Source organism: Mesoplodon bidens (genome assembly GCF_964165515.1).
Source record: "Mesoplodon bidens genome assembly, contig: HAP1_SCAFFOLD_123, whole genome shotgun sequence".
Classification (NCBI taxonomy): Eukaryota; Metazoa; Chordata; class Mammalia; order Artiodactyla; family Ziphiidae; genus Mesoplodon; species Mesoplodon bidens.
Window position 1 is genome coordinate 19,690 of NW_027672190.1, and position 8,694 is coordinate 28,383.

Sequence of the window (8,694 nt, forward strand, 5' to 3'; positions counted from 1 at the left end):
ATCATAAAGAACAAAATACTTCGGAGTAAATGTAACCAAAGAAGTGTGAGCTCATACACAGAAGGACAAAACGTTGTTGAAAGAATTTAAAGTACTAGATAAATGTAAAGACATTTCATGTCCATGGATCGGAAGACTTAATATTGTTAAGAGGGCACCATTCCCCAGGTTGATCTACAGATTCATTGTTACCTCTGTCAAAATTCCAGCTACCTTCTTTTACAGAAATGGACAAGCTTATTCTAAAATTCACATGGAAGTGCAAGAGACCCTAAATAGCTTGACAGAGAACAGTGTTGGAGGGCTCACACTTCCCTCTTTCAAAATTTACTACAAAGCTATCAACACTGGTACTGTCATAAGGGTAGACATATATAGACCAATAGAATAGAAGTGAGATTCCAGAAATCAGTCCATACATTCATGGCCAGTTGATACTCAACAAGGGTGCCAAGCCTACTCATTGGGGAAATAATAGTTTTTCAACAAATGGTGCTGGAATAACTGGATATCCACCCGCAAAAGAATGAATTTAGACCCCCATCTCACACTGTATAGAGTAATTAACTCAAAATGAATGAGTGCTCTGAGTCTAAGAGACAAAACTATAAAACTTACAAGGAAACAAAGGTAAATTTATATGACCTCAGATTAGGCAACAGATTCTTAGATATGATACCCAGGCACCAGTAACCATAGGAGAAGTAAATTGGCCTTCATAAAAATTAAAAACTTATGTTTCAAAGGACACACTATCAAAAGAGTGAAAAGACAACACACAGAGTGGGAGAAAATACTTGCAAAATATTTATCTGACAAGTCATATCCAGCATATATAAAGAACTCATACAACTTAATAAAATGATAATCTAACTTTTTAAGCGGGCAACGGATGTGAAGAGCATTTCTCAAAAGAAGATAAACAGAAATCCAACAGGCACATGAAAAGCTGCTCCACATCATTTGTCATGAGGGAAATGCAGATCAAAACCACAGTGAGGAGATATCATTTCACACCTACCAAGATGACTATCATTACAAAAAAAAAAAAAAAAAAAAAAACAATAACAAGTTTTGGAAGGGATGTGGAGAAATTAGAATACTTACACATTGCTGATGAGAAACTGCAGAAAACAGTTTGGCAGTTCCTCCTAAAGTTGAACATAGAATTACCACGTGACCCAGCAATTCCACTCCTAGGTACATACCTGAAAGAATTGAGAAAGGGTTCACACAAAAGCTTGTACATGAATGTTCGTAGCAGCATTATTCATGATAGTCAAAAAGTGGAAACAACCCAAATGTCCCAAAATGGTACCTAGGTAAGAAGTAAATTGTGTATCTGTACAAGCGAATAGTCAGTCGTGGAAGGAATGAAGTACTGTTACCAGTCTACGACACGGATGAACCTTGAAAACATTATGCTAGGTGAAGGAAGCCCAACACAAAAGGTCCCATATTTTATGATTCCATTTATATGAAATTTCCCATGTAGAAAAGTCCATAGAGACAGACAGTAGATTAGTGGTTGCCAGGGCCTGGGGAGGGGGAGATAGAGACTGATGGCTGATAGGCACAGGGCTTCTCTCCTGGGTGATGGACATGCTATGAAATTAGATAGCGGTGATGACTGCACACTGTAGTGAATGGACTCAACACCACCAAATGGTGTGCTTTAAAATGGTGAATTCTGTGTTATGTGAATTCTACTCCAGTTTTAAAAGATAGCACTACAAAAGTAAGAAATACTACTGTATAAATATGTATATTTAATAATTATCTTTTTTCAGCAAATATGTTTCTCTCTTCGTAAATAGGCCAGCAGAAGTAGATACCGTGGATGCCTTCCAGGGTCGTGAGAAAGACTGTGTTATTGTTACATGTGTCAGAGCAAATGCCATGCAAGGCTCAATTGGGTGGGTAACTGTCATCATTGATTCTTTGCTTGTTTATGATCCAGAGTTAGATCTTTTTAATCACTGTTAGAGAATACCATCATTTGCTCTATTTTCTTTTATAAAAAATTGAGTAATATCATGAAGGTTTCTTTTTTAAGTTGTGAAGTTGATCCACTGTTAGGTCTGCTTCTCTTGGTACCTTGTGTATTAACCCATGTCACAGTGTGAATCTGTTGTTTCACTTGATAAGAGTGAAACAGATTATTGAATCCAGTATATTTTGCAGGGGCATGCTCCTCTCCATGGTATGTGTCATAATTGATCTACTATCATATTTTTAGGATCTTTGAAGGCTTAAAAATCATACCATTAAAATTTCCAATATCTCATCCAAGTCAAAATAGGAAATCGACAGACAGATGCATCACTTTGAAGGAAAGCACTGGGCCTCTTGTTTGTTTGCTGTCCTTAATGGGAATTGCTTCTGTGTCGGGTCCTGCACCACGAGCTTAAAGCAGGAGCCCAAGAAAAGCTGTCTGAAATGCCTGTGTCTCACCTACACTGACATGCTGAGTCTTTCTGAAGAAAGAAGTAACTCTTTTTTTTTCCTTCTATTGCTTAGGTTTCTGGCAAGTTTGCAGAGATTGAATGTCACCATCACACGAGCCAAGTACAGCCTCTTCATCCTGGGACATTTGAGGACCCTGATGGTAGGTACATTCTAGAGGACCGGGGAACTCCAGAGTTTGCTCATGATGACTGATACCGGGTTGAGGTTTTGTTTTTATTTTTCATCAAAGTGGAAATGATTTTGAGGCTACAAACAATAATGAGCCTCTTCCCACTGGTTGTTTTGTCCTCCAGCAGCTTCTTCCTGGGAGCTTTTATAATGCCTAAACCGCTCACCCTTTCTTAGCCCAAGACCCAGGTATCTGTAGTGTACTCTCAAGATGAGCTTTAAAAAAATTGTATCTACATCGTAGAATTGTTAAGAAGACATGTAAACCCATATATGTAAAGTGCTAGAAGATGGGTTAGCACTTAGTAAACACTCAGTAAATGTGGCTATTAGCCTAGCTTAATGCCAGAGAGAGGGGGAATTTGCAGGAAAGTGCTTGGATCTTCATTTCTGTCTTGGCACTTAGAGCAGCACTGCTTGCTGTTTCCCTTGAGGGGTGAGTGGCATCAGAGCTCATCCATGCGTACAGATACTCCTGTAGAAGGAGGGGCAAGTTTACATGTGTAGTCGACAAATAGTAATAGTACAGCTTAATTTGGTGAACCACAGCTAGATAAAGCATGTATTTGCCTGCCTCATTAGGTGTAATAACTCAGTTTCTCTAATTTCTGTATATAACAGAGTCATTGTTTTATCTCAGGAGAGGTGCCAACTCAGTAGGATTTTCCCCTGTTTTGGTTAGTTCCACCAGAGGGCGCCCAAATACAGTCTTTCTCATTCAGCTCTTACCTAGATTTGTGGTCTTCAACCTTTGTTGTTTGTGTACCCCCTTGAAAGAATGTTTAAAAGCTGTGTATCCTCCGCTTTTAAGTTTATATTGAAAATGTTTCATCGTTAAGTGTTGATAAAGACTTTGTTTCTAATGTATTGTAAATATTTGACATTTTAAAAGAAAGCTATTAAAAATAAATCCATTATGCCACTCTGAAATATATCCAGTGGAATAGAGAGCAGTGCTATTCTTTCTGCTCTTTAAAATTGAATTGCCATTTATACTGTTTAGGATAAAATTCAGTGGGGGTAGTTTATATATTTTCATAATTAAAAGGCTTTCTGTTAATATGACTATTAGGCTTTTCTGCCACAAAAACTTTACATGTAAATTTGAAAATTTAAAGAATTGGTTTTCATAACGATTTGGGGAAACTGTGTGAAGGGTGTGTGGAACCTCTGGACTGTTTTGGTAACTTCCTATGAATGTATAGTTACCTCGAAGAGTTTTTTAAAAAAATATATTTTTCCTGTGACCATAAGGATCTGAGTATTAACAAATGATATCTTGTCAGTTGAGTAACATATTAACAATTACTCTTTTCACACAGTTGAATTTTGATAATGTTCAAACCCGAAAAGTAAAATGTTTATAGAGTTGTGTCTCTTAGATGCCCTGATTGCAGGAGCCTTCATGGGCACCCCTCTGTTTACCACCCCCTCTATTTGACACCCAGGCGTGTTTACCTCCCCTAGCTGTGTGCCCTGTGGTCAGATTTGGGACAGGTGAGACTTGTGGTTGTGAAGGATGGAGTGGAAGGGCAGAAAAGCCCCAGGAGGACATAGGGAACTGGGGTTTGGAAGCTGAGGTTTGGAAATTGATTCCCAGAAAACGTGCTCACATCCCCCCGAGTAAGTCTCTGTGAGCCCCAGAGTCACCGTCACGCAGATTTGAAGACCACTGACGTCTAGCTGCAGTATAGACGTTATTATCTTCACTCTGGGAAGCCAGTGTGGCAAAAAGAGACCGACAGAACAGAGTAGAAAAACTTCCAGTTTATCATTTGGACTTCGCAATCCAACTTGCGTATTTGTCCTTGGGCTTCCCCCTTCCCTAGCCTCTTTTTTTTTTTTTTTTTTTTTTGGTTTTTCAGCCCAGTTTCCCTTATGGAGATAGAATCAGTGATTAAGGCACTCGGTTTCCTCTGAGAAATCAAGACTAATAGCCCCTTCTCAGAACTGTTTTTGTGATCTAGGGATTGGATTAAACAGCAAGTTTAGGTGCAGTAGAATTGGCAGAAATAGCAGCAAGGCCATCTGCTTTACATCTGCTTTCCAGCCACAGGGTAGGACTCTCAAGAGCTCTCCTGAGTCAGGGAGATCTGAGCCTGGTACTGCTTACATGCACCTTCCTGATGCATGCGGTCACCGTACCGTGCACTTGATTTACGTGACTTACTTTAAAAGGCCCTGTGAGGTCTGCATTGCCACCATAGTTTATCAAATCCAAGAAGCCAATAGTTATATAATGTGCGTCATTATTTTATGCTCCACTATTGAACTGTGACACTTTATTTTCACTTAGAATTTTTGTCTTATAGTGACTGAAAGAACTCTTTTAGACTTCAGACAGATTTTTATTGGGTTGGCCAGAAGGTTCATTTGTTTCTTTTCTGTAGCATCTGAATGAACTTTTTGGCCAACCCAGTGTCATATCACTCTTGTTCATACCTAGGAAAAACAGCAAAATAGGTAGACTAAGATACCCCTGAAAGCATCTCACTCTCAGACTAACACTCTGGTCGTCCCCATTCACCATCCCATGTACCCTTGCTGATGCTCGAACCATTCCCTGTGCAGTCAGAGGCATGTCATGAGAGGGCCCCACTGTGGTCCCGGGGTTTTTTCCAACTTCTGATCTCCATTCTCCAAGTTGTAGTGCTGGTACTTTCTTGTCTTATCAGAGGATGTCTGTGGAAAGATTTTTCAGGCAAGAGCCAGGACTCATTCTTTTTAGAAGTGGTTTGTTGACTAAAAGTCAAGCGGTTGTAGTCGCCCAGCCATGAATTCCTCCAGGATTACATACATGGAAACTGCTGTCTGGCCTAGAGGCACCCTAAAGTCAGAAATGGTAAAATGTGAAAATAAAGTGCATTTTATTTATTTTATTTTATTTCAACGCACATTTTAGAGTCATTTAAATAAAATACTATTCATACCTTACAGTGAGGAAACAGGCTCAGAGAGGTCAAGTGATTTGACCAAGGTCACACAGCAGGTCAGTACTATGTATGCAGCTTCACTGCTATACCCTTACCCACCTTCATGAATAGTGCAGGAGCCCCCATGAGGGGAGCTATCCTTTCCTTCTCTTTCCTTCAGTCTCTGTCTTTTTTTCCTCCCTCATACTCTCTCTTTCTTCTGTCTAAAGAGGCCCAAGTTCTGATGGTTGTAAAGAAGCAATTTATTGCTGAGGAAACTCTAAAAGGAAGAGAGGAGAGATGCGTGAGTTGGGTTTTTGTTTTGTTTTTCCGTTTAGATGTGCTTTTCATAATTTAAACTCTTCTAGAAAAGAGACACAAGTGAGACAACATCTTTGGAATAGTTATCTCAGCAGATTAAGATGGTTTAGCCCTTGGGAGTTTGGGAAGCCTTTGGGAATTTGATGCAAGCTGTGGTCCTCTTTCTAGAACAGTCAGCATGCACTCAAGAGTTAGAGCTTTCTGAAACCAAGCCTTCCTCTTCCAGAATGTTAGCCTTGGCCGGAGACAGGCAAGACTCTAGGGTCAGCAGTGTCAAAGGGAACTTGGTGGGATGACGGAGCCCTTCTGTGTCTGTGTTGTCCAGGATACTAACCCTAGTCACATGTGTCTGCTGAGCACTTGAAATGTGGCTGGTGCAACTGAGGAAATGAATTTTTAATTTTATTTAATTGAAGATTAAAGAGCTACATGAGGCTACCGGCAGTTGGTACAGATTTGCATGACAGCTAATTCACCATGTGGCCTGAGTATCAGTGGTAAAATGATGGAAGTACTTTCTTAGAGGTGGTTCCCAGTGTTCTGTTCTAGCAGCATGGCTTTATAGTTTTGTATTCGACCTTATTTTTCCTTTCAGCCTTGTCTGAAAAGTAATGGATTCTTGAGAATCTGTTCACGAAAGTATACTTACTATTTGTTCAGAAGTGAAAGCTGGAACCTCTGCTTCCCAAGCATATGAGTGTTTCTTTGGGATGTAATTTTCTTCCTTCTCTTTGTTTCAAGGAAAACCAGCATTGGAACCACCTGATTCAGGATGCGCAGAAGCGTGGTGCCATTATTAAGACTTGCAACAAAAACTATAGACACGATGCAATGAAGATTCTGAAACGCAGGCCCGTACTGCAGAGAAGTCTGACTCACCCTCCTGCTATCACCCCAGAGGTGTCCAGACCCCAGGGCAGAGTGCCCAGCAACAAGGTAGACAGTGAATTTGCCAAGATCTCTCTTGCTTCTTCCCTGTACCCCTCACCCTCTGAGTCCAAAGAAGCCACTGTCACTGTTACTGCAAAGGACCCTGAAAGGCCACCCCTTCAGGACTGGCTTCGGGACCCACGACTGCTTAGGAGGATGGGCTTGGGCTGTGAAGCCAAAGGGAAGTGCCTCTGTGAGCTGCAGCCCTTGAGCCCCCGGTATCCTGGAGCAACGCCTCCCTCTGGAGAGCCAGGCTCCCCCGGAAGTCACCAGGATCTGACCAGTATCAGGCAGCAGGCCCCCGCCAAGGGAGCTGCTGTGAACAACCACAGACCTCATATGCAGTGTGATCCTCCAGCTGCTAGTACCAATACTTCCACGAGTGAGAGAAGATGTGCCCAGGAAGGGGAGGCACTCAGCCACAGGAGGGAGACCAGGGCCTTCACCAAGGGGGATCAGGAGAGGTGTGGCTCTCTGAGCCACCACACAAAGAGGAACTCAGGCTGGGACGAGAGGGGACTGGAGGAGGAGGACAGTAGCTTGAAGAAGAGGAAGCTTTTGTAGTGGAGCCAAATGAGACTGTCAGCCACAAGCATTACTGCACATTTCAGATGACCAGCTAGTAGGACTGTCCAGATAAGATTATATTTTTTTGTCTTAAAGGAGTTTGTGTGCTGTTGGAAAACAGAAAATGTATCCTAACACATGGGCCTCTTGGTCATCTTCAGTACATTTTGTCAGTTGCAAAAGCTTTCAGAAGGCATTTGTGTATCAGTAATAATGTCCTCAAAGTCGAAGACTTAAAATGTTGATCTCTTGTTCTTCTGTAGGAAAGGTCAGACTGGAGGATTTTAAGAGGATGCTGTAAAAGTTGTAATGTATATTTGTATAGCAAATAACAGAATCCTCTTAAAATTTAATCTGGTAGACAGCTTTTCTTTCCCCTGCTTAAAATGTTAATCATTTTCAACGGAACCAACCTTATATTTAAAAAAAAAAAAAAGATGGGAGCAGGGCAGTTCCTTTCAGAGATTGTTGTAGCAAACAGACGTTTTTAACAGCCCAGGTGGCCTGAGAGAAGTGAGTCAATGCGTTGGGTCAGAGTCCTGTTAAACCAACTGGAGTGTCCTGGGCAAGACCCTGGGAAGCAGAGCTCTGTTAGGTGAAGTTCCACTCCTGCACCTTTTTAGACGAGGCACCTTGGCACAGGATGTTACATTTCTGTGATGAGTTTGTCTGCCCATTGTAGTCAGCACGTAGTTCTCTAGCTAAAATTCTCATTCTTCGTGAGATAGAAGAATGTGAAATGAAAGAATAATTCTTGAAATGTCATTCAGATCCCCCCAGCATATTGTGAATTTCCTGCAACTGGTGGGTTACAAATCCAGTGGTTGCCAAGTATTGGAGCAGTGCTGGGGTGGCTTGTGGAAGCCTGGGGATCACCAAGAGAAACCAATTCATGAAAATCTGGATGTTTAACATCTTCCCAAGGGATACTGGTCACCAGGCAGCTTGAGAACCAGTTAGGGCAGACCAGATACAATATTTTAGGCAGGAGAGAAACATCCTCTAAAAAGCGAAGGATGGGAGAGGAGTGCAAATGCTTGGGAGTTGAGAACAGGGAGAGAGTTGACAGATTGCCTGTCATCTTTGGAAACCATCGTAAGTGACGCAAATACACCGCTGTGGTGGAAGATCTGGTTAGAGGGGTTGTGCTTCTGTGAAAGGAGGTGGCCATGGTGGGTGGTGATTTGAGAGACTTGATGGAGGGCAGGGCTGCCTAATGTCAAAGTCCAGTTTTCCAAGCGCACACACACTGATGTTGAGGTATCACAGACTGAGAATCTGTGTTAGTAACAGTTGACCATTGTTTGAACTAGCGGTTTGTAGTGAA

The 8,694-nt window shown here is 41.6% G+C and overlaps 1 long non-coding RNA gene across 1 annotated transcript; it reads left to right on the forward strand.

Moving 5' to 3' along the window:
• Window positions 1-1,870: 1,870 nt before the first annotated feature.
• LOC308610499 lies at window positions 1,871-6,753 on the forward strand. The gene is made up of 3 exons (XR_014014564.1): window positions 1,871-1,916; window positions 2,521-2,608; window positions 6,612-6,753. It is a non-coding gene; the product is annotated as an uncharacterized lncRNA (long non-coding RNA).
• The last annotated feature ends 1,941 nt before the right edge of the window (window positions 6,754-8,694 follow it).